We start from the raw sequence: 9,792 nt of genomic DNA on the forward strand, positions 1-9,792 counted from the left end.
AATTACAACTACAGCAAAACTTTTAAAAGGCATCTCATCACCTAAAAAGCTTTTGCACTGCAAGGGCAACCTAAAGGAAAGAAAAGACAACCCTCAGAATGGGAAAATAAATGTTTGCAACAGACGTTTAAACTAATGAATTCCTCTCCCAAAATGGAAACTGCTCACGCAGCTCATGATAAACCTGCAAAAAACCCCTATCAATCCAATAGAAAAACCGCAAAGATCTAAATGGATGTGTCTCCAAGGAAGGCATCCAGATGGCCATAAAACACATGAAAAGATTCTCAGGATCACTTTTAGAGAAATCTAATCAAAACTGCAATGAGGTATCACCTCACACCTCACAGAATATCCATCTTCTAAAAGGTCTACAAAGGAATCCTCTGCATCCTACAAAGGTTAATTGCTGCTGAGGGCGAGGGTCACAGAGAATCTTCTTATACTGTGGGCGGGGGTGTAATTGAGTGGGTGCAGCCACAAGGAAAAGAGTATGGAAATTCCTTAAAACACTAAATATAGACATACCGCATGATCTGGCCAGCCCACTCCTTGCCTTAGACCCGGAGAAAATCAGGATTTAAAATGATAGTTGCACCTCAATTTTCAGGGCAGTGCTATTGACAATATCTAAGACAGAGCATCGACCGAAGTTCCATCTATAGAGAAATGAAGAGTCACGTGTCCATCTCAAAACTGGCATACACTCAGCCATCCAAAAGAATGAATGAATGAATGACATTTTCAGAAGCATGAGTGGACTGAGAAGTATCATACTCAGTGAAGTCAGAGATGAAAGAAGTATCACTTAGAGGGGGAATCTATAAATTTATACAGATTAACTAACTATAAACAGAAACAGACTCACAGACTTAGAAACCCAACTTACGACTTAAAAAAAAAAATGTAGTGGCAGGGAGACCTTGAGAGGTTGCGATGAACAAAAACACACTATTTATTACCATATAGATAATGCCAGTCGACCTACCGAATAGCACAGGGAAGTCTCCTGGATACGCAGAATAGATATACATCTGTGTATAACTGAATCATGTTCTTGTAAACCTAAAACAAACACAGCAGAGATCAACTCTACTCCAGTAGAAAATAAAAATTAACCAAAAAAGAAAAAAAGAGAAAGAGCGATACCAAGGGAACACTTCATGCAAAGACAGGCACAATAAAGCACAGAAACAGTATGGACCTAACAAAGCAGAAGATAATAAGGAGAGGTGGTGAAAATACACAGACGAACTATACTGAGATTCCCCTGTGGCTCAGCTGGTAAAGAATCCGCCTGCAATGCAGGAGACCTAGGTTCAAACCCTAGGAAGGTTGGGAAGATCCCCTGGAGCTACCCACTCCAGTATTCTGCCCTCGAGAATTCGACAGACTGTATAGTCCATGGGGTCACAAAGCATTGGACACGACTATTAAGGAGAGGTGGTGAAAATACACAGATGAACTATACTAAAAAGATCTTATCACACGAGATAATCCTGATGGTGTGACCACTGACCTAGAGCCAGAAATCCTGGAGTGAGAAGTCAAGTGGGTCTTAGGAAGCATCACTATAAACACAGCAGGTAGAGATGATGGAATTCCAGCTGAGCTATTTTAAATTACAAAGGATGATGCTGTTAAAGTGCTTCATTCAATATGCCAGCAAATTTGGAAAACTCAGCAGTGGCCACAGGACTGGAAAAGGTCTGTTTTCATTCCAATGCCAAAGAAGATCAATGCCAAAGAATGTTCAAACTTCTGCACAATTGAACTCATTTTACATGCCAGCAAGGTAATGCTCAAAATCCTTCAAGCTAGGCTTCAACAGTATGTGAACTGAGAACGTCCAGATGTACAAGCTGGATTTAGAAAAGGCAGACGAATGAGAGATCAAATTGCCAACATCCGCTGGATCACTGAAAAAGTAAGAGAATTCCACAAAACATCTACTTCCACTTCATTGACTATGCTAAAGGCTTTGTGTGGATCACAACAAACTGTGGCAAATACTTCAAGAGATGGGAATACCAGACCACCTGACCTGCCTCCTGAGAAATCTGTATGCAGGTCAGGAAGCAACAGTTAGAACTGGATATGGAACAGTGAACTGGTTCCAAATTGGGAAAGGAGTACATCAAGCCTGTATATTGTCACCTGCTTATTTAACTTATATGCAGATAACATCATGCAAAATGCCAGATTGGATGAAGCTCAACCTGGAATCAAGATTGCCAGGAGAAATATCAATAATCTCAGATATGCAGATGACAGCACCCTGATGGCAGAAAGCAAAGAGGAACTAAAGAGCCTCTTGATGAAAGTGAAACAGGAGAGTGAAAAAGCTGGCTTAATACTCAAAATTCAAAAAGGTAAGATCATGGCATCCAGTCCCATCTCTTCATGGCAAATAAAAGGGGAAACAATGGTAACAGGGAGAGACTATTTCCTTGGACTCCAAAATCAATGTAGAGGGTGACGGCAGCCATGAAATTAAAAGATGCTTGCTCCTTGGAAGAAAAGCAATCACAAACCTAGAAAGCATGTTAAAAAGCAGACACATTACATGGCCAACAAAGGTCCATTTGGTCAAAGCTATGGTTGTTCCACTAGTTATGTATGGATGTAGGAGTTGGACCATAAAGTAGGCTGAGTGCCAAAGAATTGATGCTTTTGAATGGTGGTGCTGGAGAAGACTCTTGAGAGTTCCCTTGGACAGCAAGGAGAACAAACCAGTCCACCCTAAAGTCCTGAATATTCACTGGGAGGACTAATGCCAAAGCTGATACTCCAATACTTTGGCCACTTGATGGGAAGAGCCAACTCATTGGAAAAGACCCTGATGCTGGGAAAGATTGAGGACAGGAGGAGAAGGGGGCGACAGAGGATGAGATGATTTGTTGGCATCATCAACTCAATGGACATGAGTTTGAGCAAGCTCTGGGAGTTGGTGATGGACAGGGAAGCCTGACATGCTGCAGTCCATGGGGTCACAAAGAGTCGGACATGACTGAGCGACTGAACAACATTGTGGTCTCGGGAGAGAGGAAGGCATTGTAGAATGTGAAAAGAGTCCAGGATGTGACTTCCCAAAAAACTTTATAGAAAGCACATTCACTGTAGTAGGCAATAGTTAAAACCCAGATCCTGAGATCTCCATCAGAATAACACTCAGTCAAAAATAAGGGTGGACCTCTGTCTTTATGAGAAAGGCAGCGTGATTTTATACCAGTAAACTGAGAGAGTGACCTCTAGTCTAGAGCGAAGGAGGCAGAGAACTCAAGAAAGAGGAAGGTTAGAATCATGTGAGTCATCAGGAAGCTTTCTGTCTATTCTCACCAACTCCCATTTATTCCTCAAAAGCAGAGATCATAAACTCTATTGTAGGACACAGATGATTCCAGGAGACATTCTACAAGTGAAGGAACCAAAATTCCGAGGGTAGATAAGGGATTCTGGAAGGCAGTTGTCCTCACCCGAGAAGGCCAGGTTCCCATAGTTCTCTAACATCACATCCCTGTACAATTCCTGCTGACCGAGGTCCAGGCACTCCCACTCCTCTTGAAAGGTTGTTGCTGAACCACAGAAGACACCAGGATTCTTGGCCTCTGAAGGAGAATTCGATTCGTAGCCAGAGATGAGGCTTGATCACTCAGAGCTTTTGGATAATAGAGTTTTATTAAGGTATAAAAGAGATAGAGAAAGCTTCTAATGTAAACATCAAAGGGGGCAGAAAGAGTGCCCACTCACTAGTGTTAGTAAGGGAGTTATATACCTTTTAATTAGTTATCCCAATGAAACAAAAGAATGTCTGGAGATTGTAAAGATCTTCCTAGACCCACTCCCATGATTTACATTTTAAGATAACAGGATTAGCCAGAAGATTTTCAGGAAGGAGAAACTGTCCTCAAGCAGGATACATTGTTGTTGTATAATCCCTAGTACAGGGTTTAAACTGAGATGTATGATTGACTAAGACTAAGGAATGTAGACACAAAAGTTTGTCCTTTCCTTCTCCTTGAGAATTCCATACCCCTCTCTCCTTGGGGACCCCCGGACTTCTTATCAACCTGCCTAGGAATTGACTCTCTCACTCTTGAAGTCTATGGCCACATCCCAGGATGTCAGCCGTCCCTAAAATACAAAGGACATATGCCATGTGACTGTGGGAAGACTTCCTAATGTGACCCAAGTTGAAAACAGCAAGTACAGAGAACTAGATTTGCAATGAAAAGAGTGTCTGATGGTATACAATAATATACTTTTTTACATAGTAATATGCTCTAGCGCATTTCTAACCTGAAGAAAACAGGATGACAGATGATCCAGAAAGCCACTTGGGCTTCCCTGGTGGCTCAGATGGTAAAGCATCTGTCTGCAATGCGGGTGACCTGGATTCAATCCCTAGGTTGGGAAGGTCCCCTGGAGAAGGGAATGGCAACCCACTCCAGTATTCTTGCCTGGGGAATCTTATGGAGAGAGGAACCTGGCAGGCTATAGTCCATGGAGTGACAAAGAGTGGTACGTGACTAAGTGACTAGGAGTCATTCATTCATCTGGGAGAAAAATTAACTGTGATCAACAGAGGCATATTTAGTTTTGAGTGTTTTCCTTGTGTTGCACAGGATAAATATCAGTCAAAGCAGGAATATTTTTAAAAAGCACATTGTGATTCAAGAGTTCTAGGGTGGGGCCACAGTTTTTCATCTTGAACAAGATTAGTTTTAACTAAATGTCTGGTTGATAAATGGCCATTGTGAATAGCACGGAGGTAAAAGAGCCATGGCAAACAGCCATGGCATCCAGTCCCATCACTTCAGGGCAAATAGATGGGGGAACAATGGAAACAGTGAGAGACTTGATTGTTTTGGGCTCCAAAATCACTGCAGATGGTGACTGCAGCCATGAAATTAAAAGATGCTTGCTCCTTGGAAGAAAAACTATGACCAACTTAGACAGCATATTAAAAAGCAGAGACATTACTTTGCCGACAAAGTTCCATCTAGTCAAAGCCATGGTTTTTCCACTAGTCGTGTATGGATGTAAGAGCTGGACTATAAAGAAAACTGAGCACCAAAGAATTGATGGTTTTGAACTGTGGTGTTGGAGAAGACTCTTGAGAGTGCCTTGAACTGCAAGAAGATCCAACCAGTCCATCCTAAAGGAAATCTGTCCTGAATATTCATTGGGAGGACTGATGCTGAAGCTGAAACTCCAATACTTTGGCCACCTGATGCAAAGAACTGACTCACTGTAAAAGAGCCTGATGGTGGGAAAGATTGAAGGCAGAAGGAGAAGGGGACAACAAAGGTTGAAATGGCAGAATGGTGTCACGGACTCAATGGATACATGGTTGAGTAAGCTCTGGGAGTTGGTGATTGTCAGATGTGCTGCAGTCCATGGGGTCGCAAAGAGTTGGACACAATTGAGAGACTGAACTGAACTGAAAAGAGCCAGGAATGAATTCATAGTTATTATTGAACTTTATGCGTTTCACAGATTTTATAGGTTTAATCGATTAGTAAGCAGAGAAAACAATCCTTTTGACCATTTCTGAACTATATAACTTTCTAACAGTTTTTTACTTTGTAATCTTGAATGAGCCACATAAATAATTTTAGATTAAAAAATATTGCTGTTCAAAATTGTTTGGAATATTTGATCAGATATTCAGAAAATGTAGAGCTTGGGATTTACTTCAATGGATCTGAGCTCGATTTTATGTAAAAAGAATTAAGTCAACACAGAGACCTGACTGAGCGACTGAATTGAACTGAACGCAGAGACCACTCTAATGGATGTTTTACCCGTTGAGGTAACTGGCAAAAATATCAAAAACAGAAAAAATGCCATATACTGTTAACATTTTCATGCACACAAACATACACTAGTTGGGAGAAAAATGATTCATGTTTATAAAATCAGGAATAGATTTCTGTACTTCAATCTTATAATTTATTTGTGACAATATTCTGTATTTTTTAAATACACTAGGGTGCAAAAACACATAATGAAAAATATTAGAGCTCTTGGTTCTGAATCTTTTATTCCTCTGAATATCTCCATCATTTTTGTGGCACTATAATTTAGATATAACAGTTAAAGATTCATAAGTAATAACATTCTTGTAAATGTTGTAGAAAATACAAAGACGTGATAAGAACTCTGTCTGGAAAATGAGAGTGGAGTATATTACTAACGGAAATGATCAGACCTGGGCTTGAGTGATGAAAAACTCCATTCCCAAAATGCAAGAACCTTACTAGACACAGGTGAGTGTTCATTTTCTAAAGCAAACGGAACTAAGAAGGCACAGTTTGCTACATTAATTTTGGCAGCTTATACACATCCCTCACTAAATCTTTCAAAAATCCTTATTAAAGTCAAAAAGCAGGAACATCACAGTTCGCAATATCACAATATCGCAGAAGCACCAGAACCAGAGAACGTGAGATGTAGTGGGATAAATGTTAGCAGTGATCTGAATCCTGAAAAATATCAGTTTTGTACAAAATTCACTTCTTATACAACTTTCATGTTCTGTATCCTAAGACTACACTTAAGAGTGAATCCTTCCTACCAATATAGAGAAAGGTCTCTCATACTTTTCTCCTTCTATTCCCAAAACTTCCTGTGGAATTTTAGATCACTGAGGTACTTCTATTCATGAGGACAATTTCTTAATCCTGTTCTAAATGTCTCAAGTTGCATATACATGTAAATTCATCCCTAATTTGCCCTACTTCCCTAAGGTCCCAAGACTGAACCACATGCCAATGAGAATCTCAGTACCTATGCCTCCCATGTTGATCTCTCACAAAGGGAATATTTTCCCTTTGAACGTCACTCATTCAGGTTGAGAATTCATCATGCTCTAAAGAAAGCCAGGATACAGCAAGGGAGACAAGGTTCTGGGACACAAGGGAGAAGTGATCTAAAGATCTGGTCCTCACTATGATAAGAAAAGGAAAAAATAAGAAGTTGATAACAGACTCCCCAGGCAGAAAAATTAGAAGCAGAGAACTAAAGGTTTGCAGGTTCCCTCAGTTCAAGCATTTTAGGGGGAAAAGCAGACATAGCCCCAGACCCAGGACAGAACTGTCATTTGCTCCTCTTCTTCCTCCTGCTCTGTCTTCTGTGAGGATGTTATGTAGCAAACACATCTCTGCATATTGAAAACATACCTTCAAAGGCATCTGCACAGCTCTTTAACTTGCAACTACTTCACCTACAGACAGAAGGACCTTGAAAAGCTGAAAAGACCCACCTCTCCTGTCCTGTCTCAGGAGAGATTCAGGAACAATTACTTCCTTTCCTGGAGACCAGCCTTTGAACTTATTTCTTGATTGTTCTCTCCTCAGAGAGAGCTCCTAACCCTCTGCTCACACAGATGATGTGAGCTGACTGACTTCTCCGGTCCAAATCCAGCTAGACCAACCCTGCAGCATCTCCTCAGACTGAAGCCAGGCCTCAGCTTTCACAGATGTACCAGGAGCCATGTCCTTAACCCAGGCCTCCCCTTAGAAGCCCCTGGAGCACTTCCTACACACCTACACAGATGCTCCCACAGGACCAAGACAGAACTCTGTGGGGAGGTTATCGCTTAACACTGGTCAGGTGATCTTGATTGGAAACCGGGTTGAAACCACTTACAAGGTTCTTTCTGAACCATTTCAGTGAATATGAACCCCTCGAGGTCAGGTCCCCACTCTAAGAAGTTATAAATCTGCAGGTCTGAAGAGGGGCCATGAATGACTCTTCAGCAAGTTCCCTGTTTATTTTGAAGCTTCTCCCCCAAGACCCACACTCAGGAGCCCTGATCTTCAGCCCTCACCCTCAGCACACCTGAGACCTCTCAGGAGAGGAGGTTCTAGGGCAGGGATTTCTTAGGTCAAGGTTAGGACCAAGCAGAGAAAGCTCCAGTACTTGGGGGTCAGGCCTTTATAAGAGATCTTGGCTGAAGTGCTGTGGGCTCCCCAGGCTGAGTGTGGATCGGACCATTCAAACCAAGAGGAGCAGGAATCTAGAGCTCTGAGGGTGTCACTGAAGGGGGGCCTGTGCAGTAAACCCTGGGCTTCAGCAAGACTGCTGGTCTCAAGGTGGGTAGTCATCTAGTGCAGGTGTTCCCAGGACTGGCTGGTGTGAGTTCAAGGACCTGCAGGCTGCCTGCTCCCCAGACAGACACTGAGGCAGCAACAGCATGGAGTAGTTCAGGTAAACTCTCAACAATACTCTGTAAGATCCTTCTTAGAACCATCACAATGTCCCAGCAGTTCCAGAGAGGGGCAAAAAGTACAATGGAGGAATGATGGGAAATATCCAATTATTTGAGCCTTAAAGGCAGTTGGAAACTAACTGTTACAGAAAGCATCCCTCTGTGCTAAAAAAGAGTTTATTGTTAGGTATTTTCCATTCAACCTTAAATCGGTAGGTTGACACTACATTACACACCAACTTCATCACAAGAAACCATCCAGTTTTATTAACATGTCATATCACACAGTCAGAATAAAACCTTTTCCAACCCACTGTGTTACTGCATAAAATACAGATTACAAGCATAAACAATGATATTCATTCCTCTGATACAATGATCTGCAAACTGTGATTCTTATGGTTACAAAATGGAGGTTAATCATTTACGAAACAAGACATACACTAATTACATGACTTTTCTGTGACCGATTTCCATACATTTCTAGGGGATCAGAAATGTCTTTATTTGAAACATGTCAACGAATATTCATGACTTCTGTTGATATTATAAAGATACATCAAGATTTCAGTGAAATGTCATTGTATTTTACTTAAAAAGCAAGTGACATAACTATTGAAAATGTACATCTTACTTTAATATGTGGAATTACTCCCTGAACACTTACCTCATGGTAATCTATAGGGATGTTTGACATGAATGACTAACATCTCCATTTAGATGTACATCTTACATTGCTGGGTCCTTAATCTTCTAATGGAGAATAAATATAAGTGATTTCTCCCTAGGATAGAAGGCCTTGTCTCACCTTTGAGATAGCAACCATCAAAAACATAAATTTGCATACACACTAGAAATGAAGCATAGCAGCATGGAGTAATGCGAGAGTTGAATCACATTTATTTTGGTTTTCAAATAATCACAAAATCATGTTAATATAAACAAAGACATATTGCTAAAAATTGTACATTTCTAAATACCAACCTTCATCTTGTGATCTATACTAACATATCAATTTTCTATCTGTTTTACCTATGGATTACTATCTACAATACTTCTCCTGAAGAGGAACTTCAAAAAACAGGATTGATGAAATGCTTTCTATTGTGTGGGCTTCCCTGATAGCTCAGTTGGTAAAGAATCCACTTCCCACTCCACTATTCTGGCCTGGAGAATTCCATGGACACAGTCCATGGCGTTGCAAAATATTGGACACGACTGAGTGACTTTCATTTTTTCTAGTGTGCAATTTCTGATATTTATTTAGATTTAATTTTTATTAAATAATTTTTGACATTTTGTTTATGTCATTCCTTATCTTTCTTAAATAAATGGTCTTGTATTTTCTGAAGTGTATGTTTAGGACAAACCTCTTCCATCACTTATTACTAGGGTTTCTCTCCAGTACATGCTCTCCGATGTCTAACAAGTTGAGAGCTCTGATTAAAGCCTTTGCCACTTCTCCAGCATGAATTCTCTGATGCTGAGTAAGACATGAGTGCTTGATGAAGGCTTTTCCACATTCTTTACAATTGTAAGGTTTTTCTCCAGTATGAATTCGCTGGTGTCCAATAAGA

This window comes from Capra hircus, chromosome 18, assembly GCF_001704415.2.
Source record: "Capra hircus breed San Clemente chromosome 18, ASM170441v1, whole genome shotgun sequence".
NCBI classification, from domain to species: domain Eukaryota; kingdom Metazoa; phylum Chordata; class Mammalia; order Artiodactyla; family Bovidae; genus Capra; species Capra hircus.